The sequence below is a fragment of the Phyllobates terribilis genome, unplaced genomic scaffold (assembly GCF_046119375.1).
Source record: "Phyllobates terribilis strain yellow unplaced genomic scaffold, ASM4611937v1 Scaffold_7__3_contigs__length_470593459, whole genome shotgun sequence".
Taxonomy (NCBI): Eukaryota; Metazoa; Chordata; class Amphibia; order Anura; family Dendrobatidae; genus Phyllobates; species Phyllobates terribilis.
The window spans coordinates 4,403,966-4,428,135 of NW_027362767.1; positions in this window are offsets into that span (position 1 = coordinate 4,403,966).

The window sequence follows — 24,170 nt, forward strand, 5'->3', positions numbered from 1 at the left end:
CATAGGACTGCAGGTGACATCTACTACATTATCTGTACTCAGAGAGTTATCATTGTGTTATCTGTGGTGTTACATAGGACTGCAGGTGACATCTACTACATTATCTGTACTCAGAGAGTTATCACTGTGTTATCTGTGGTGTTACATAGGACTGCAGGTGACATCTACTACATTATCTGTACTCAGAGAGTTATCACTGTGCTATCTGTGGTGTTACATAGGACTGCAGATGACATCTACTACATTATCTGTACTCAGAGAGTTATCACTGTGTTGTCTGTGGTGTTACATAGGACTGCAGGTGACATCTACTACATTATCTGTACTCAGAGAGTTATCACTGTGTTATCTGTGGTGTTACATAGGACTGCAGGTGACATCTACTACATTATCTGTACTCAGAGAGTTATCACTGTGCTATCTGTGGTGTTACATAGGACTGCAGATGACATCTACTACATTATCTGTACTCAGAGAGTTATCACTGTGTTATCTGTGCTGTTACATAGGACTGCAGGTGACATCTACTACATTATCTGTACTCAGGGAGTTATCACTGTGTTATCTGTGCTGTTACATAGGCCTACAGATGACATCTACTATATTATCTGTACTCAGAGAGTTATCACTGTGTTATCTGTGGTGTTACATAGGACTGCAGGTGACATCTACTACATTATCTGTACTCAGGGAGTTATCACTGTGTTATCTGTGGTGTTACATAGGACTGCAGGTGACATCTACTACATTATCTGTACTCAGAGAGTTATCACTGTGTTATCTGTGGTGTTACATAGGACTGCAGGTGACATCTACTACATTATCTGTACTCGCAGAGTTATCACTGTGTTGTCTGTGGTGTTGCATAGGACTGCAAGTGACATCTACTACATTATCTGTACTCAGAGAGTTATCACTGTGTTATCTGTGGTGTTACATAGGACTGCAGGTGACATCTACTACATTATCTGTACTCAGAGAGTTATCACTGTGTTATCTGTGGTGTTACATAGGACTGCAGGTGACATCTACTACATTATCTGTACTCAGAGAGTTATCACTGTGTTATCTGTGGTGTTACATAGGACTGCAGGTGACATCTACTACATTATCTGTACTCAGAGAGTTATCACTGTGTTATCTGTGGTGTTACATAGGACTGCAGATGACATCTACTAAATTTTCTGTACTCAGAGAGTTATTACTGTGTTATCTGTGGTGTTACATAGGACTGCAGGTGACATCTACTACATTATCTGTACTCGCAGAGTTATCACTGTGTTGTCTGTGGTGTTGCATAGGACTGCAGGTGACATCTACTACATTATCTGTACTCAGAGAGTTATCACTGTGCTATCTGTGGTGTTACATAGGACTGCAGGTGACATCTACTACATTATCTGTACTCAGAGAGTTCTCACTGTGTTATCTGTGGTGTTACATAGGACTGCAAGTGACATCTACTACATTATCTGTACTCAGAGAGTTATCACTGTGTTATCTGTGATGTTACATAGGACTGCAGATGACATCTACTACATTATCTGTACTCAGAGAGTTATCACTGTGTTATCTGTGGTGTTACATAGGACTGCATGTGACATCTACTACATTATCTGTACTCAGAGAGATATCACTGTGTTATCTGTGGTGTTACATAGGACTGCAGGTGACATCTACTACATTATCTGTACTCAGAGAGATATCACTGTGTTATCTGTGGTGTTACATAGGACTGCATGTGACATCTACTACATTATCTGTACTCAGAGAGATATCACTGTGTTATCTGTGGTGTTACATAGGACTGCAGGTGACATCTACTACATTATCTGTACTCAGAGAGATATCACTGTGTTATCTGTGGTGTTACATAGGACTGCAGGTGACATCTACTACATTATCTGTACTCAGAGAGTTATCACTGTGTTATCTGTGGTGTTACATAGGCCTACAGATGACATCTACTATATTATCTGTACTCAGAGAGTTATCACTGTGTTATCTGTGGTGTTACATAGGACTGCAGGTGACATCTACTACATTATCTGTACTCAGGGAGTTATCACTGTGTTATCTGTGGTGTTACATAGGACTGCAGGTGACATCTACTACATTATCTGTACTCAGAGAGTTATCACTGTGTTATCTGTGGTGTTACATAGGACTGCAGGTGACATCTACTACATTATCTGTACTCGCAGAGTTATCACTGTGTTGTCTGTGGTGTTGCATAGGACTGCAAGTGACATCTACTACATTATCTGTACTCAGAGAGTTATCACTGTGTTATCTGTGGTGTTACATAGGACTGCAGGTGACATCTACTACATTATCTGTACTCAGAGAGTTATCACTGTGTTATCTGTGGTGTTACATAGGACTGCAGGTGACATCTACTACATTATCTGTACTCAGAGAGTTATCACTGTGTTATCTGTGGTGTTACATAGGACTGCAGGTGACATCTACTACATTATCTGTACTCAGAGAGTTATCACTGTGTTATCTGTGGTGTTACATAGGACTGCAGATGACATCTACTAAATTTTCTGTACTCAGAGAGTTATTACTGTGTTATCTGTGGTGTTACATAGGACTGCAGGTGACATCTACTACATTATCTGTACTCGCAGAGTTATCACTGTGTTGTCTGTGGTGTTGCATAGGACTGCAGGTGACATCTACTACATTATCTGTACTCAGAGAGTTATCACTGTGCTATCTGTGGTGTTACATAGGACTGCAGGTGACATCTACTACATTATCTGTACTCAGAGAGTTCTCACTGTGTTATCTGTGGTGTTACATAGGACTGCAAGTGACATCTACTACATTATCTGTACTCAGAGAGTTATCACTGTGTTATCTGTGATGTTACATAGGACTGCAGATGACATCTACTACATTATCTGTACTCAGAGAGTTATCACTGTGTTATCTGTGGTGTTACATAGGACTGCATGTGACATCTACTACATTATCTGTACTCAGAGAGATATCACTGTGTTATCTGTGGTGTTACATAGGACTGCAGGTGACATCTACTACATTATCTGTACTCAGAGAGATATCACTGTGTTATCTGTGGTGTTACATAGGACTGCAGGTGACATCTACTACATTATCTGTACTCAGAGAGTTATCACTGTGTTATCTGTGGTGTTACATAGGACTGCATGTGACATCTACTACATTATCTGTACTCAGAGAGATATCACTGTGTTATCTGTGGTGTTACATAGGACTGCAGGTGACATCAACTACATTATCTGTACTCAGAGAGATATCACTGTGTTATCTCTGGTGTTACATAGGACTGCATGTGACATCTACTACATTATCTGTACTCAGAGAGTTTTCACTGTGTTATCTGTGGTGTTACATAGGACTGCATGTGACATCTACTACATTATCTGTACTCAGAGAGATATCACTGTGTTATCTGTGGTGTTACATAGGACTGCAGGTGACATCTACTACATTATCTGTACTCAGAGAGTTAGTACTGTGTTATCTGTGGTGTTACATAGGACTGCAGGTGACATCTACTACATTATCTGTACTCAGAGAGTTATCACTGTGTTATCTGTGGTGTTACATAGGACTGCAGATGACAACTACTACATTATCTGTACTCAGAGAGTTATTATTGTGTTATCTGTGGTGTTACATAGGACTGCAGATGACTTCTACTACATTATCTGTACTCAGAGAGTTAGTACTGTGTTATCTGTGGTGTTACATAGGACTGCAGGTGACATCTACTACATTATCTGTACTCAGAGAGTTATCACTGTGTTATCTGTGGTGTTACATAGGACTGCAGGTGACATCTACTACATTATCTGTACTCAGAGAGTTATCACTGTGTTATCTGTGGTTACATAGGACTGCAGGTGACATCTACTACATTATCTGTACTCAGAGAGACATCACTGTGTTATCTACGGTGTTACATAGGACTGCAGGTGACATCTACTACATTATCTGTACTCAGAGAGTTATCACTGTGTTATCTGTGGTGTTACATAGGACTGCAGGTGACATCTACTACATTATCTGTACTCAGAGAGACATCACTGTGTTATCTACGGTGTTACATAGGACTGCAGGTGACATCTACTACATTATCTGTACTCAGAGAGTTATCACTGTGTTATCTGTGGTTACATAGGACTGCAGGTGACATCTACTACATTATCTGTACTCAGAGAGACATCACTGTGTTATCTACGGTGTTACATAGGACTGCAGGTGACATCTACTACATTATCTGTACTCAGAGAGTTATCACTGTGTTATCTGTGGTGTTACATAGGACTGCAGGTGACATCTACTACATTATCTGTACTCAGAGAGTTATCACTGTGTTATCTGTGGTGTTACATAGGACTGCATATGACATCTACTACATTATCTGCACTCAGAGAGTTATTACTGTGTTATCTGTGGTGCTACATAGGACTGCAGGTGACATCTACTACATTATCTGTACTCAGAGAGTTAGTACTGTGTTATCTGTGGTGTTACATAGGACTGCAGGTGACATCTACTACATTATCTGTACTCAGAGAGTTAGTACTGTGTTATCTGTGGTGTTACATAGGACTGCAGGTGACATCTACTACATTATCTGTACTCAGAGAGTTATCACTGTGTTATCTGTGGTGTTACATAGGACTGCAGCTGACATCTACTACATTATCTGTACTCAGAGAGTTATCACTGTGTTATCTGTGGTGTTACATAGGACTGCAGGTGACATCTACTACATTATCTGTACTGAGAGAGTTATCATTGTGTTATCTGTGGTGTTACATAGGACTGCAGGAGACATCTACTACATTATCTGTACTCAGAGAGATATCACTGTGTTATCTGTGGTGCTACATAGGACTGCAGGTGACATCTACTACATTATCTGTACTCAGAGAGTTATCACTGTGCTATCTGTGGTGTTACATAGGACTGCAGGTGACATCTAATACATTATCTGTACTCAGAGAGTTATCACTGTGTTATCTGTGGTGCTACATAGGACTGCAGATGACATCTACTACATTATCTGTACTCAGAGAGTTATCACTGTGTTATCTGTGGTGTTACATAGGACTGCAGGTGACATCTACTACATTATCTGTACTCAGAGAGTTATCACTGTGTTATCTGTGGTGTTACATAGGACTGCAGGTGACATCTACTACATTATCTGTACTCAGAGAGCTATCACTGTGTTATCTGTGGTGTTACATAGGACTGCAGGTGGCATCTACTACATTATCTGTACTCAGAGAGTTATCACTGTGTTATCTGTGGTGTTACATAGGACTGCAGGTGACATCTACTACATTATCTGTACTCAGAGAGTTATCACTGTGTTATCTGTGGTGTTACATAGGACTGCAGATGACATCTACTACATTATCTGTACTCAGAGAGTTATTACTGTGTTATCTGTGGTGCTACATAGGACTGCAGGTGACATCTACTACATTATCTGTACTCAGAGAGTTATCACTGTGCTATCTGTGGTGTTACATAGGACTGCAGGTGACATCTAATACATTATCTGTACTCAGAGAGTTATCACTGTGTTATCTGTGGTGCTACATAGGACTGCAGATGACATCTACTACATTATCTGTACTCAGAGAGTTATCACTGTGTTATCTGTGGTGTTACATAGGACTGCAGGTGACATCTACTACATTATCTGTACTCAGAGAGTTATCACTGTGTTATCTGTGGTGTTACATAGGACTGCAGGTGACATATACTACATTATCTGTACTCAGAGAGTTATCACTGTGTTATCTGTGGTGTTACATAGGACTGCAGGTGACATCTACTACATTATCTGTACTCAGAGAGTTATCACTGTGTTATCTGTGGTGTTACATAGGACTGCAGGTGATATCTACTACATTATCTGTACTCAGAGAGATATCACTGTGTTATCTGTGGTGCTACATAGGACTGCAGGTGACATCTACTACATTATCTGTACTCAGAGAATTATTACTGTGTTATCTGTGGTGTTACATAGGACTGCAGGAGACATCTACTACATTATCTGTACTCAGAGAGATATCACTGTGTTATCTGTGGTGCTACATAGGACTGCAGGTGACATCTACTGCATTATCTGTACTCAGAGAGTTATCACTGTGTTATCTGTGGTGTTACATAGGACTGCAGATGACATCTACTACATTATCTGTACTCAGAGAGTTATTACTGTGTTATCTGTGGTGCTACATAGGACTGCTGGTGACATCTACTACATTATCTGCACTCAGAGAGTTATCACTGTGTTATCTGTGCTGTTACATAGGACTGCAGGTGACATCTACTACATTATCTGTACTCAGAGAGTTATCACTGTGTTATCTGTGGTGTTACATAGGACTGCAGGTGACATCTACTACATTATCTGTACTCAGAGAGTTATCACTGTGTTATCTGTGGTGTTACATAGGACTGCAGGTGACATCTACTACATTATCTGTACTCAGAGAGTTATCACTGTGTTATCTGTGGTGTTACATGGGACTGCAGGTGATATCTACTACATTATCTGTACTCAGAGAGATATCACTGTGTTATCTGTGCTGTTACATAGGACTGCAGGTGACATCTACTACATTATCTGTACTCGCAGAGTTATCACTGTGTTGTCTGTGGTGTTGCATAGGACTGCAAGTGACATCTACTACATTATCTGTACTCAGAGAGTTATCACTGTGTTATCTGTGGTGTTACATAGGACTGCAGGTGACATCTACTACATTATCTGTACTCAGAGAGATATCACTGTGTTATCTGTGGTGTTGCATAGGACTGCAAGTGACATCTACTACATTATCTGTACTCAGAGAGTTATCACTGTGCTATCTGTGGTGTTACATGGGACTGCAGGTGATATCTACTACATTATCTGTACTCAGAGAGTTATCACTGTGTTATCTGTGCTGTTACATAGGACTGCAGGTGACATCTACTACATTATCTGTACTCAGAGAGTTATCACTGTGTTATCTGTGGTGTTACATAGGACTGCAGGTGACATCTACTACATTATCTGTAGTCGCAGAGTTATCACTGTGTTGTCTGTGGTGTTGCATAGGACTGCAAGTGACATCTACTACATTATCTGTACTCAGAGAGTTATCACTGTGTTATCTGTGGTGTTACATAGGACTGCAGGTGACATCACTACATTATCTGTACTCAGAGAGTTATCCCTGTGTTATCTGTGGTGTTACATAGGACTGCAGGTGACATCTACTACATTATCTGTACTCAGAGAGTTATCACTGTGTTATCTGTGGTGTTAAATAGGACTGCAGGTGACATCTACTACATTATCTGTACTCAGAGTGTTATCACTGTGTTATCTGTGGTGTTACATAGGACTGCAGGTGACATCACTACATTATCTGTACTCAGAGAGTTATCCCTGTGTTATCTGTGGTGTTACATAGGACTGCAGGTGACATCTACTACATTATCTGTACTCAGAGAGTTATCACTGTGTTATCTGTGGTGTTAAATAGGACTGCAAGTGACATATACTACATTATCTGTACTCAGAGAGTTATCACTGTGCTATCTGTGGTGTTACATAGGACTGCAGGTGACATCTACTACATTATCTGTACTCAGAGAGATATCACTGTGTTATCTGTGCTGTTACATAGGACTGCAGGTGACATCTACTACATTATCTGTACTCGCAGAGTTATCACTGTGTTGTCTGTGCTGTTGCATAGGACTGCAAGTGACATCTACTACATTATCTGTACTCAGAGAGTTATCACTGTGTTATCTGTGGTGTTACATGGGACTGCAGGTGACATCTACTACATTATCTGTACTCAGAGAGTTATCACTGTGTTATCTGTGGTGTTACATACGACTGCAGGTGACATCTACTACATTATCTGTACTCAGAGAGTTATCACTGTGCTATCTGTGGTGTTACATAGGACTGCAGGTGACATCTACTACATTATCTGTACTCAGAGAGTGATCACTGTGTTATCTGTGGTGTTAAATAGGACTGCAGGTGACATCTACTACATTATCTGTACTCAGAGAGTTATCACTGTGTTATCTGTGGTGTTACATGGGACTGCAGGTGATATCTCCTACATTATCTGTACTCAGAGAGATATCACTGTGTTATCTGTGGTGCTACATAGGACTGCAGGTGACATCTACTACATTATCTGTACTCAGAGAGTTATCACTGTGTTATCTGTGGTGTTACATAGGACTGCAGGTGACATCTACTACATTATCTGTACTCAGAGAATTATTACTGTGTTATCTGTGGTGTTACATAGGACTGCAGGTGACATCTACTACATTATCTGTACTCAGAGAATTATTACTGTGTTATCTGTGGTGTTACATAGGACTGCAGGTGACATCTACTGCCTTATCTGTACTCAGAGAGTGATCACTGTGTTATCTGTGGTGTTACATAGGACTGCAGGTGACATCTACTACATTATCTGTACTCGCAGAGTTATCACTGTGTTGTCTGTGGTGTTGCATAGGACTGCAGGTGACATCTACTACATTATCTGTACTCAGAGAGTTATCACTGTGCTATCTGTGGTGTTACATAGGACTGCAAGTGACATCTACTACATTATCTGTACTCAGAGAGTTATCACTGTGTTATCTGTGATGTTACATAGGACTGCAGATGACATCTACTACATTATCTGTACTCAGAGAGTTATCACTGTGTTATCTGTGGTGTTACATAGGACTGCAAGTGACATCCACTACATTATCTGTACTCAGAGAGTTATCACTGTGTTATCTGTGGTGTTACATAGGACTGCAGATGACATCTACTACATTATCTGTACTCAGAGAGTTATCACTGTGTTATCTGTGGTGTTACATAGGACTGCAGGTGACATCTACTACATTATCTGTACTCAGAGAGTTATCACTGTGTTATCTGTGGTGTTACATAGGACTGCAGGTGACATCTACTACATTATCTGTACTCAGAGAGTTATCACTGTGTTATCTGTGGTGTTACATAGGACTGCAGGTGACATCTACTACATTATCTGTGCTCAGAGAGTTATCACTGTGTTATCTGTGGTGTTACATAGGACTGCAGGTGACATCTACTACATTACCTGTACTGAGAGATATCACTGTGTTATCTGTGGTGTTACATAGGACTGCAGGTGACATCTACTAAATTATCTGTACTCAGAGAGTTATCACTGTGTTATCTGTGGTGTTACATAGGACTGCAGGTGATATCTACTACATTATATGTACTCAGAGAGATATCACTGTGTTATCTGTGGTGCTACATAGGACTGGAGGTGACATCTACTACATTATCTGTACTCAGAGAATTATTACTGTTATCTGTAGTGTTACATAGGACTGCAGGTGACATCTACTACATTATCTGTACTCAGAGAATTATTACTGTGTTATCTGTGGTGTTACATAGGACTGCAGGTGACATCTACTGCATTATCTGTACTCAGAGACTGATCACTGTGTTATCTGTGGTGTTACATAGGACTGCTGGTGACATCTACTACATTATCTGCACTCAGAGAGTTATCACTGTGTTATCTGTGCTGTTACACAGGACTGCAGGTGACATCTACTACATTATCTGTACTCAGAGAGTTATCACTGTGTTATCTGTGGTGTTACATAGGACTGCAGGTGACATCTACTACATTATCTGTACTCAGAGAGTTATCACTGTGTTATCTGTGGTGTTACATAGGACTGCAGGTGACATCTACTACATTATCTGTACTCAGAGAGTTATCACTGTGTTATCTGTGGTGTTACATGGGACTGCAGGTGATATCTACTACATTATCTGTACTCAGAGAGATATCACTGTGTTATCTGTGCTGTTACATAGGACTGCAGGTGACATCTACTACATTATCTGTACTCGCAGAGTTATCACTGTGTTGTCTGTGGTGTTGCATAGGACTGCAAGTGACATCTACTACATTATCTGTACTCAGAGAGTTATCACTGTGTTATCTGTGGTGTTACATAGGACTGCAGGTGACATCTACTACATTATCTGTACTCAGAGAGTTATCACTGTGCTATCTGTGGTGTTACATGGGACTGCAGGTGATATCTACTACATTATCTGTACTCAGAGAGTTATCACTGTGTTATCTGTGCTGTTACATAGGACTGCAGGTGACATCTACTACATTATCTGTACTCAGAGAGTTATCACTGTGTTATCTGTGGTGTTACATAGGACTGCAGGTGACATCTACTACATGATCTGTAGTCGCAGAGTTATCACTGTGTTGTCTGTGGTGTTGCATAGGACTGCAAGTGACATCTACTACATTATCTGTACTCAGAGAGTTATCACTGTGTTATCTGTGGTGTTACATAGGACTGCAGGTGACATCACTACATTATCTGTACTCAGAGAGTTATCCCTGTGTTATCTGTGGTGTTACATAGGACTGCAGGTGACATCTACTACATTATCTGCACTCAGAGAGTTATCACTGTGTTATCTGTGGTGTTACATAGGACTGCAGGTGACATCTACTACATTATCTGTACTCAGAGAGTTATCACTGTGTTATCTGTGGTGTTACATGGGACTGCAGGTGATATCTACTACATTATCTGTACTCAGAGAGATATCACTGTGTTATCTGTGGTGTTAAATAGGACTGCAGGTGACATCTACTACATTATCTGTACTCAGAGAGTTATCACTGTGCTATCTGTGGTGTTACATAGGACTGCAGGTGACATCTACTACATTATCTGTACTCAGAGAGTTATCACTGTGTTATCTGTGGTGTTACATGGGACTGCAGGTGATATCTACTACATTATCTGTACTCAGAGAGATATCACTGTGTTATCTGTGGTGCTACATAGGACTGCAGGTGACATCTACTACATTATCTGTACTCAGAGAGATATCACTGTGTTATCTGTGCTGTTACATAGGACTGCAGGTGACATCTACTACATTATCTGTACTCGCAGAGTTATCACTGTGTTGTCTGTGCTGTTGCATAAGACTGCAAGTGACATCTACTACATTATCTGTACTCAGAGAGTTATCACTGTGTTATCTGTGGTGTTACATGGGACTGCAGGTGACATCTACTACATTATCTGTACTCAGAGAGTTATCACTGTGTTATCTGTGGTGTTACATACGACTGCAGGTGACATCTACTACATTATCTGTACTCAGAGAGTTATCACTGTGCTATCTGTGGTGTTATATAGGACTGCAGGTGACATCTACTACATTATCTGTACTCAGAGAGTGATCACTGTGTTATCTGTGGTGTTAAATAGGACTGCAGGTGACATCTACTACATTATCTGTACTCAGAGAGTTATCACTGTGTTATCTGTGGTGTTACATGGGACTGCAGGTGATATCTCCTACATTATCTGTACTCAGAGAGATATCACTGTGTTATCTGTGGTGCTACATAGGACTGCAGGTGACATCTACTACATTATCTGTACTCAGAGAGTTATCACTGTGTTATCTGTGGTGTTACATAGGACTGCAGGTGACATCTACTACATTATCTGTACTCAGAGAATTATTACTGTGTTATCTGTGGTGTTACATAGGACTGCAGGTGACATCTACTACATTATCTGTACTCAGAGAATTATTACTGTGTTATCTGTGGTGTTACATAGGACTGCAGGTGACATCTACTGCCTTATCTGTACTCAGAGAGTGATCACTGTGTTATCTGTGGTGTTACATAGGACTGCAGGTGACATCTACTACATTATCTGTACTCGCAGAGTTATCACTGTGTTGTCTGTGGTGTTGCATAGGACTGCAAGTGACATCTACTACATTATCTGTACTCAGAGAGTTATCACTGTGTTATCTGTGGTGTTACATAGGACTGCAGGTGACATCTACTACATTATCTGTACTCAGAGAGTTATCACTGTGTTATCTGTGGTGTTACATAGGACTGCAGGTGACATCTACTACATTATCTGTACTCAGAGAGTTATCACTGTGTTATCTGTGGTGTTACATAGGACTGCAGGTGACATCTACTACATTATCTGTACTCAGAGAGTTATCACTGTGTTATCTGTGGTGTTACATAGGACTGCAGATGACATCTACTAAATTTTCTGTACTCAGAGAGTTATTACTGTGTTATCTGTGGTGTTACATAGGACTGCAGGTGACATCTACTACATTATCTGTACTCGCAGAGTTATCACTGTGTTGTCTGTGGTGTTGCATAGGACTGCAGGTGACATCTACTACATTATCTGTACTCAGAGAGTTATCACTGTGCTATCTGTGGTGTTACATAGGACTGCAAGTGACATCTACTACATTATCTGTACTCAGAGAGTTATCACTGTGTTATCTGTGATGTTACATAGGACTGCAGATGACATCTACTTCATTATCTGTACTCAGAGAGTTATCACTGTGTTATCTGTGGTGTTACATAGGACTGCAAGTGACATCCACTACATTATCTGTACTCAGAGAGTTATCACTGTGTTATCTGTGGTGTTACATAGGACTGCAGATGACATCTACTACATTATCTGTACTCAGAGAGTTATCACTGTGTTATCTGTGGTGTTACATAGGACTGCAGGTGACATCTACTACATTATCTGTACTCAGAGAGTTATCACTGTGTTATCTGTGGTGTTACATAGGACTGCAGGTGACATCTACTACATTATCTGTGCTCAGAGAGTTATCACTGTGTTATCTGTGGTGTTACATAGGACTGCAGGTGACATCTACTACATTACCTGTACTGAGAGATATCACTGTGTTATCTGTGGTGTTACATAGGACTGCAGGTGACATCTACTACATTATCTGTGCTCAGAGAGATATCACTGTGTTATCTGTGGTGCTACATAGGACTGCAGGTGACATCTACTACATTATCTGTACTCAGAGAATTATTACTGTTATCTGTAGTGTTACATAGGACTGCAGGTGACATCTACTACATTATCTGTACTCAGAGAATTATTACTGTGTTATCTGTGGTGTTACATAGGACTGCAGGTGACATCTACTGCATTATCTGTACTCAGAGAGTGATCACTGTGTTATCTGTGGTGTTACATAGGACTGCAGGTGACATCTACTACATTATCTGTACTCAGAGAGTTATCATTGTGTTATCTGTGGTGTTACATAGGACTGCAGGTGACATCTACTACATTATCTGTACTCAGAGAGTTATCACTGTGTTATCTGTGGTGTTACATAGGACTGCAGGTGACATCTACTACATTATCTGTACTCAGAGAGTTATCACTGTGCTATCTGTGGTGTTACATAGGACTGCAGATGACATCTACTACATTATCTGTACTCAGAGAGTTATCACTGTGTTGTCTGTGGTGTTACATAGGACTGCAGGTGACATCTACTACATTATCTGTACTCAGAGAGTTATCACTGTGTTATCTGTGGTGTTACATAGGACTGCAGGTGACATCTACTACATTATCTGTACTCAGAGAGTTATCACTGTGCTATCTGTGGTGTTACATAGGACTGCAGATGACATCTACTACATTATCTGTACTCAGAGAGTTATCACTGTGTTATCTGTGCTGTTACATAGGACTGCAGGTGACATCTACTACATTATCTGTACTCAGGGAGTTATCACTGTGTTATCTGTGCTGTTACATAGGCCTACAGATGACATCTACTATATTATCTGTACTCAGAGAGTTATCACTGTGTTATCTGTGGTGTTACATAGGACTGCAGGTGACATCTACTACATTATCTGTACTCAGGGAGTTATCACTGTGTTATCTGTGGTGTTACATAGGACTGCAGGTGACATCTACTACATTATCTGTACTCAGAGAGTTATCACTGTGTTATCTGTGGTGTTACATAGGACTGCAGGTGACATCTACTACATTATCTGTACTCGCAGAGTTATCACTGTGTTGTCTGTGGTGTTGCATAGGACTGCAAGTGACATCTACTACATTATCTGTACTCAGAGAGTTATCACTGTGTTATCTGTGGTGTTACATAGGACTGCAGGTGACATCTACTACATTATCTGTACTCAGAGAGTTATCACTGTGTTATCTGTGGTGTTACATAGGACTGCAGGTGACATCTACTACATTATCTGTACTCAGAGAGATATCACTGTGTTATCTGTGGTGTTACATAGGACTGCAGGTGACATCTACTACATTATCTGTACTCAGAGAGTTATCACTGTGTTATCTGTGGTGTTACATAGGACTGCAGATGACATCTACTAAATTTTCTGTACTCAGAGAGTTATTACTGTGTTATCTGTGGTGTTACATAGGACTGCAGGTGACATCTACTACATTATCTGTACTCGCAGAGTTATCACTGTATTGTCTGTGGTGTTGCATAGGACTGCAGGTGACATCTACTACATTATCTGTACTCAGAGAGTTATCACTGTGCTATCTGTGGTGTTACATAGGACTGCAGGTGACATCTACTACATTATCTGTACTCAGAGAGTTATCACTGTGTTATCTGTGGTGTTACATAGGACTGCAAGTGACATCTACTACATTATCTGTACTCAGAGAGTTATCACTGTGTTATCTGTGATGTTACATAGGACTGCAGATGACATCTACTACATTATCTGTACTCAGAGAGTTATCACTGTGTTATCTGTGGTGTTACATAGGACTGCAAGTGACATCCACTACATTATCTGTACTCAGAGAGTTATCACTGTGTTATCTGTGGTGTTACATAGGACTGCAGATGACATCTACTACATTATCTGTACTCAGAGAGTTATCACTGTGTTATCTGTGGTGTTACATAGGACTGCAGGTGACATCTACTACATTATCTGTACTCAGAGAGTTATCACTGTGTTATCTGTGGTGTTACATAGGACTGCAGGTGACATCTACTACATTATCTGTACTCAGAGAGTTATCACTGTGTTATCTGTGGTGTTACATAGGACTGCAGGTGACATCTACTACATTATCTGTGCTCAGAGAGTTATCACTGTGTTATCTGTGGTGTTACATAGGACTGCAGGTGACATCTACTACATTACCTGTACTGAGAGATATCACTGTGTTATCTGTGGTGTTACATAGGACTGCAGGTGACATCTACTACATTATCTGTACTCAGAGAGTTATCACTGTGTTATCTGTGGTGTTACATAGGACTGCAGGTGACATCTACTAAATTATCTGTACTCAGAGAGTTATCACTGTGTTATCTGTGGTGTTACAAAGGACTGCAGGTGATATCTACTACATTATATGTACTCAGAGAGATATCACTGTGTTATCTGTGGTGCTACATAGGACTGCAGGTGACATCTACTACATTATCTGTACTCAGAGAATTATTACTGTTATCTGTAGTGTTACATAGGACTGCAGGTGACATCTACTACATTATCTGTACTCAGAGAATTATTACTGTGTTATCTGTGGTGTTACATAGGACTGCAGGTGACATCTACTGCATTATCTGTACCCAGAGAGTGATCACTGTGTTATCTGTGGTGTTACATAGGACTGCAGGTGACATCTACTACATTATCTGTACTCAGAGAGTTATCATTGTGTTATCTGTGGTGTTACATAGGACTGCAGGTGACATCTACTACATTATCTGTACTCAGAGAGTTATCACTGTGTTATCTGTGGTGTTACATAGGACTGCAGGTGACATCTACTACATTATCTGTACTCAGAGAGTTATCACTGTGCTATCTGTGGTGTTACATAGGACTGCAGATGACATCTACTACATTATCTGTACTCAGAGAGTTATCACTGTGTTGTCTGTGGTGTTACATAGGACTGCAGGTGACATCTACTACATTATCTGTACTCAGAGAGTTATCACTGTGTTATCTGTGGTGTTACATAGGACTGCAGGTGACATCTACTACATTATCTGTACTCAGAGAGTTATCACTGTGCTATCTGTGGTGTTACATAGGACTGCAGATGACATCTACTACATTATCTGTACTCAGAGAGTTATCACTGTGTTATCTGTGCTGTTACATAGGACTGCAGGTGACATCTACTATATTATCTGTACTCAGAGAGTTATCACTGTGTTATCTGTGGTGTTACATAGGACTGCAGGTGACATCTACTACATTATCTGTACTCAGGGAGTTATCACTGTGTTATCTGTGGTGTTACATAGGACTGCAGGTGACATCTACTACATTATCTGTACTCAGAGAGTTATCACTGTGTTATCTGTGGTGTTACATGGGACTGCAGGTGACATCTACTACATTATCTGTACTCAGAGAGTTATCACTGTGTTATCTGTGGTGGTACATAGGACTGCAGGTGACATCTACTACATTATCTGTACTCAGAGAGTTATCACTGTGTTATCTGTGGTGTTACATAGGACTGCAGATGACATCTACTAAATTTTCTGTACTCAGAGAGTTATTACTGTGTTATCTGTGGTGTTACATAGGACTGCAGGTGACATCTACTACATTATCTGTACTCGCAGAGTTATCACTGTGTTGTCTGTGGTGTTGCATAGGACTGCAGGTGACATCTACTACATTATCTGTACTCAGAGAGTTATCACTGTGCTATCTGTGGTGTTACATAGGACTGCAGGTGACATCTACTACATTATCTGTACTCAGAGAGTTATCACTGTGTTATCTGTGGTGTTACATAGGACTGCAAGTGACATCTACTACATTATCTGTACTCAGAGAGTTATCACTGTGTTATCTGTGATGTTACATAGGACTGCAGATGACATCTACTACATTATCTGTACTCAGAGAGTTATCACTGTGTTATCTGTGGTGTTACATAGGACTGCAAGTGACATCCACTACATTATCTGTACTCAGAGAGTTATCACTGTGTTATCTGTGGTGTTACATAGGACTGCAGGTGACATCTACTACATTATATGTACTCAGAGAGTTATCACTGTGTTATCTGTGGTGTTACATAGGACTGCAGGTGACATATACTACATTATCTGTACTCAGAGAGTTATCACTGTGTTATCTGTGGTGTTACATAGGACTGCAGGTGACATCTACTACATTATCTGTGCTCAGAGAGTTATCACTGTGTTATCTGTTGTGTTACATAGGACTGCAGGTGACATCTACTACATTACCTGTACTGAGAGATATCACTGTGTTATCTGTGGTGTTACATAGGACTGCAGGTGACATCTACTACATTATCTGTACTCAGAGAGTTATCACTGTGTTATCTGTGGTGTTACATAGGACTGCAGGTGACATCTACTAAATTATCTGTACTCAGAGAGTTATCACTGTGTTATCTGTGGTGTTACATAGGACTGCAGGTGATATCTACTACATTATATGTACTCAGAGAGATATCACTGTGTTATCTGTGGTGCTACATAGGACTGCAGGTGACATCTACTACATTATCTGTACTCAGAGAATTATTACTGTTATCTGTGGTGTTACATAGGACTGCAGGTGACATCTACTACATTATCTGTACTCAGAGAATTATTACTGTGTTATCTGTGGTGTTACATAGGACTGCAGGTGACATCTACTGCATTATCTGTACTCAGAGAGTGATCACTGTGTTATCTGTGGTGTTACATAGGACTGCAGGTGACATCTACTACATTATCTGTACTCAGAGAGTTATCATTGTGTTATCTGTGGTGTTACATAGGACTGCAGGTGACATCTACCACATTATCTGTACTCAGAGAGTTATCACTGTGTTATCTGTGGTGTTACATAGGACTGCAGATGACATCTACTAAATTTTCTGTACTCAGAGAGTTATCACTGTGTTATCTGTGGTGTTACATAGGACTGCAGGTGACATCTACTACATTATCTGTACTCAGAGAGTTATCACTGTGTTATCTGTGGTGTTACATAGGACTGCAGGTGACATCTACTATATTATATGTACTCAGAGAGTTATCACTGTGTGATCTGTGGTGTTACATAGGACTGCAGGTGACATCTACTACATTATCTGTACTCAGAGAGTTATCACTGTGTTATCTGTGGTGTTACATAGGACTGCAGGTGACATCTACTGCTTTATCTGTACTCAGAGTCATCACTGTGTTATCTGTGATGTTACATAGGACTGCAGGTGACATCTACTATATTATCTGTACTCAGAGAGTTATCACTGTGTTATCTGTGGTGTTACATAGGACTGCAGGTGACATCTACTACATTATCTGTACTCAGAGAGTTATCACTGTGTTATCTGTGGTGTTACATAGGACTGCAGATGACATCTACTGCTTTATCTGTACTCAGAGTCATCACTGTGTTATCTGTGATGTTACATAGGACTGCAGGTGACATCTACTATATTATCTGTACTCAGAGAGTTATCACTGTGTTATCTGTGGTGTTACATAGGACTGCAGGTGACATCTGCTACATTATCTGTACTCAGAGAGTTATCACTGTGTTATCTGTGGTGCTACATAGGACTGCAGGTGATATCTACTACATTATCTGTACTCAGAGAGTTATCACTGTGTTATCTGTGGTGTTACATAGGACTGCAGGTGACATCTGCATTATCTGTACTCAGAGAGTTATCACTGTGTTATCTGTGGTGTTACATAGGACTGCAGGTGACATCTGCTACATTATCTGTACTCAGAGAGTTATCACTGTGTTATCTGTGGTGTTACATAGGACTGCAGGTGACATCTACTACATTATCTGTACTCAGCGTTATCACTGTGTTATCTGTGGTGTTACATAGGACTGCAGGTGACATCTACTACATTATCTGTACTCAGAGAGATATCACTGTGTTATCTGTGGTGCTACATAGGACTGCAGGTGACATCTACTACATTATCTGTACTCAGAGAGTTATCACTGTGTTATCTGTGGTGTTACATAGGACTGCAGGTGACATCTACTACATTATCTGTACTCAGAGAGTTATCACTGTGTTATCTGTGGTGTTACATAGGACTGCAGGTGACATCTACTACATTATCTGTACTCAGAGAGTTATCACTGTGTTATCTGTGGTGTTACATAGGACTGCAGGTGACATCTACTACATTATCTCTACTCAGAGAGTTATTACTGTGTTATCTGTGGTGTTACATAGGACTGCAGGTGACATCTATTACATTATCTGTACTCAGAGAGTTATCACTGTGTTATCTGTGGTGTTACATAGAACTGCAGGTGACATCTACTACATTATCTGTACTCGGAGTTATCACTGTGTTATCTGTGGTGTTATATAGGACTGCAAGTGACATCTACTACATCATCTGTACTCAGAGAGTAATCACTGTGTTATCTGTGGTGTTACATAGGACTGCAGGTGACATCTACTACATTATCTGCACTCAGAGAGTTATCACTGTGTTATCTGTGGTGTTACATAGGACTGCAGGTGACATCTACTACATTATCTGTACTCAGAGAGTTATCACTGTGATATCTGTGGTGTTACATAGGACTGCGGGTGACATCTACTACATTATCTGTACTCAGAGAATTATTACTGTGTTATCTGTGGTGTTACATAGGACTGCAGGTGACATCTACTGCATTATCTGTACTCAGAGAGTGATCACTGTGTTATCTGTGGTGTTACATAGGACTGCAGGTGACATCTACTACATTATCTGTACTCAGAGAGTTATCATTGTGTTATCTGTGGTGTTACATAGGACTGCAGGTGACATCTACTACATTATCTGTACTCAGAGAGTTATCACTGTGTTATCTGTGGTGTTACATAGGACTGCAGATGACATCTACTAAATTTTCTGTACTCAGAGAGTTATCACTGTGTTATCTGTGGTGTTACATAGGACTGCAGGAGACATCTACTACATTATCTGTACTCAGAGAGTTATCACTGTGTTATCTGTGGTGTTACATAGGACTGCAGGTGACATCTACTATATTATATGTACTCAGAGAGTTATCACTGTGTTATCTGTGGTGTTACATAGGACTGCAGGTGACATCTACTACATTATCTGTACTCAGAGAGTTATCACTGTGTTATCTGTGGTGTTACATAGGACTGCAGGTGACATCTACTGCTTTATCTGTACTCAGAGTCATCACTGTGTTATCTGTGATGTTACATAGGACTGCAGGTGACATCTACTATATTATCTGTACTCAGAGAGTTATCACTGTGTTATCTGTGGTGTTACATAGGACTGCAGGTGACATCTACTACATTATCTGTACTCAGAGAGTTATCACTGTGTTATCTGTGGTGTTACATAGGACTGCAGATGACATCTACTGCTTTATCTGTACTCAGAGTCATCACTGTGTTATCTGTGATGTTACATAGGACTGCAGGTGACATCTACTATATTATCTGTACTCAGAGAGTTATCACTGTGTTATCTGTGGTGTTACATAGGACTGCAGGTGACATCTGCTACATTATCTGTACTCAGAGAGTTATCACTGTGTTATCTGTGGTGCTACATAGGACTGCAGGTGATATCTACTACATTATCTGTACTCTGAGAGTTATCACTGTGTTATCTGTGGTGTTACATAGGACTGCAGGTGACATCTACTACATTTTCTGTACTCAGAGTTATCACTGTGTTATCTGTGGTGTTACATAGGACTGCAGGTGACATCTACTACATTATCTGTACTCAGAGAGTTATCACTGTGTTATCTGTGGTGTTACATAGGACTGCAGGTGACATCTACTACATTATCTGTACTCAGAGTTATCACTGTGTTATCTGTGGTGTTACATAGGACTGCAGGTGACATCTACTACATCATCTGTACTCAGAGAAATATTACTGGGTTATCTGTGGTGTTACATAGGACTGCAGGTGACATCTACTACATTATCTGTACCCAGAGTTATCACTGTGTTATCTGTGGTGTTACATAGGACTGCAAGTGACATCTACTACATTATCTGTACTCAGAGAGTTATCACTGTGTTATCTGTGGTGTTACATAGGACTGCTGGTGAAATCTACTACATTATCTCCACTCAGAGAGTTATCACTGTGTTATCTGTGGTGTTACATAGGACTGCAGATGACATCTACTACATTATCTGTACTCGCAGAGTTATCACTGTCTTATCTGTGGTGTTACATAGGACTGCAGGTGACATATACTACATTATCAGTACTCAGAGAGTTATCACTGTGTTATCTGTGGTGTTACATAGGACTGCAGGTGACATCTACTACATTATCTGCACTCAGAGAGATATCACTGTGTTATCTGTGGTGTTACATAGGACTGCAGGTGACATCTACTACATTATCTGTACTCAGGGAGTTATCACTGTGTTATCTGTCGTGTTACATAGGACTGCGGGTGACATCTACTACATTATCTGTACTCAGAGTTATCACTGTGTTATCTGTGGTGTTACATAGGACTGCAGGTGACATCTACTACATTATCTGTACTCAGAGAGTTATCACTGTGTTATCTGTGATGTTACATAGGACTGCAGGTGACATCTACTACATTATCTGTACTCAGAGAGTTATCACTGTGTTATCTGTGGTGTTACATAGAACTGCAGATGACATCTACTACATTATCTGTACTCGGAGTTATCACTGTGTTATCTGTGATGTTACATAGGACTGCGGGTGACATCTACTACATTATCTGTACTCAGAGTTATCACTGTGTTATCTGTGGTGTTACATAGGACTGCGGGTGACATCTACTACATTATCTGTACTCAGAGTTATCACTGTGTTATCTGTGGTGTTACATAGGACTGCAGGTGACATCTACTACATTATCTGCACTCAGAGAGTTATCACTGTGTTATCTGTGGTGTTACATAGGACTGCAGGTGACATCTACTACATTATCTGTACTCAGAGAGTTATCACTGTGTTATCTGTGGTGTTACATAGGACTGCGGGTGACATCTACTACATTATCTGTACTCAGAGTTATCACTGTGTTATCTGTGGTGTTACATAGGACTGCGGGTGACATCTACTACATTATCTGTACTCAGAGTTATCACTGTGTTATCTGTGGTGTTACATAGGACTGCGGGTGACATCTACTACATTATCTGTACTCAGAGTTATCACTGTGTTATCTGTGGTGTTACATAGGACTGCAGGTGACATCTACTACATTATCTGCACTCAGAGAGTTATCACTGTGTTATCTGTGGTGTTACATAGGACTGCAGGTGACATCTACTACATTATCTGTACTCAGAGAGTTATCACTGTGTTATCTGTGGTGTTACATAGGACTGCGGGTGACATCTACTACATTATCTGTACTCAGAGTTATCACTGTGTTATCTGTGGTGTTACATAGGACTGCAGGTGACATCTACTACATTATCTGTACTCAGAGAGTTATCACTGTGTTATCTGTGGTGCTACATAGGACAGCAGGTGACATCTACTACATTATCTGTCCTCAGAGAGTTATCACTGTGTTATCTGTGGTGTTACATAGGACTGCGGGTGACATCTACTACATTATCTGTACTCAGAGTTATCACTGTGTTATCTGTGGTGTTACATAGGACTGCAGGTGACATCTACTACATTATCTGTACTCAGAGAGTTATCACTGTGTTATCTGTGGTGTTACATAGAACTGCAGGTGACATCTACTACATTATCTGTACTCGGAGTTATCACTGTGTTATCTGTGGTGTTACATAGGACTGCAAGTGACATCTACTACATCATCTGTACTCAGAGAGTAATCACTGTGTTATCTGTGGTGTTACATAGGACTGCAGGTGACATCTACTACATTATCTGCACTCAGAGAGTTATCACTGTGTTATCTGTGGTGTTACATAGGACTGCGGGTGACATCTACTACATTATCAGTACTCAGAGTTATCACTGTGTTATCTGTGGTGTTACATAGGACTGCAGGTGACATCTACTACATTATCTGTACTCAGAGAGTTATCATTTGTGTTATCTGTGATGTTACATAGGACTGCAGGTGACATCTACTACATTATCTGTACTCAGAGAGATATTACTGTGTTATCTGTGGTGTTACATAGGACTGCAGGTGACATCTATTACATTATCTGTACTCAGAGAGTTATCACTGTGTTATCTGTGGTGTTACATAGGACTGCGGGTGACATCTACTACATTATCTGTACTCAGAGTTATCACTGTGTTATCTGTGGTGTTACATAGGACTGCAGGTGACATCTACTACATTATCTGTACTCAGAGAGTTATCACTGTGTTATCTGTGGTGTTACATAGGACTGCAGGTGACATCTATTACATTATCTGTACTCAGAGTTATCACTGTGTTATCTGTGGTGTTACATAGGACTGCAAGTGACATCTACTACATCATCTGTACTCAGAGTAATCACTGTGTTATCTGTGGTGTTACATAGGACTGCAGGTGACATCTACTACATTATCTGTACTCAGAGAGTTATCACTGTGTTATCTGTGGTGTTACATAGGACTGCAGGTGACATCTACTACATTATCTGTACTCAGAGTTATCACTGTGTTATCTGTGGTGTTACATAGGACTGCAGGTGACATCTACTACATCATCTGTACTCAGAGAAATATTACTGTGTTATCTGTGATGTTACATAGGACTGCAGGTGACATCTACTACATTATCTGTACCCAGAGTTATCACTGTGTTATCTGTGGTGTTACATAGGACTGCAAGTGACATCTACTACATTATCTGTACTCAGAGAGTTATCACTGTGTTATCTGTGGTGTTACATAGGACTGCTGGTGAAATCTACTACATTATCTCCACTCAGAGAGTTATCACTGTGTTATCTGTGGTGTTACATAGGACTGCAGATGTCATCTACATTATCTGTACTCGCAGAGTTATCACTGTGTTATCTGTGGTGTTACATAGGACTGCAGGTGACATATACTACATTATCAGTACTCAGAGAGTTATCACTGTGTTATCTGTGGTGTTACATAGGACTGCAGGTGACATCTACTACATTATCTGCACTCAGAGAGATATCACTGTGTTATCTGTGGTGCTACATAGGACTGCAGGTGACATCTACTACATTATCTGTACTCAGGGAGTTATCACTGT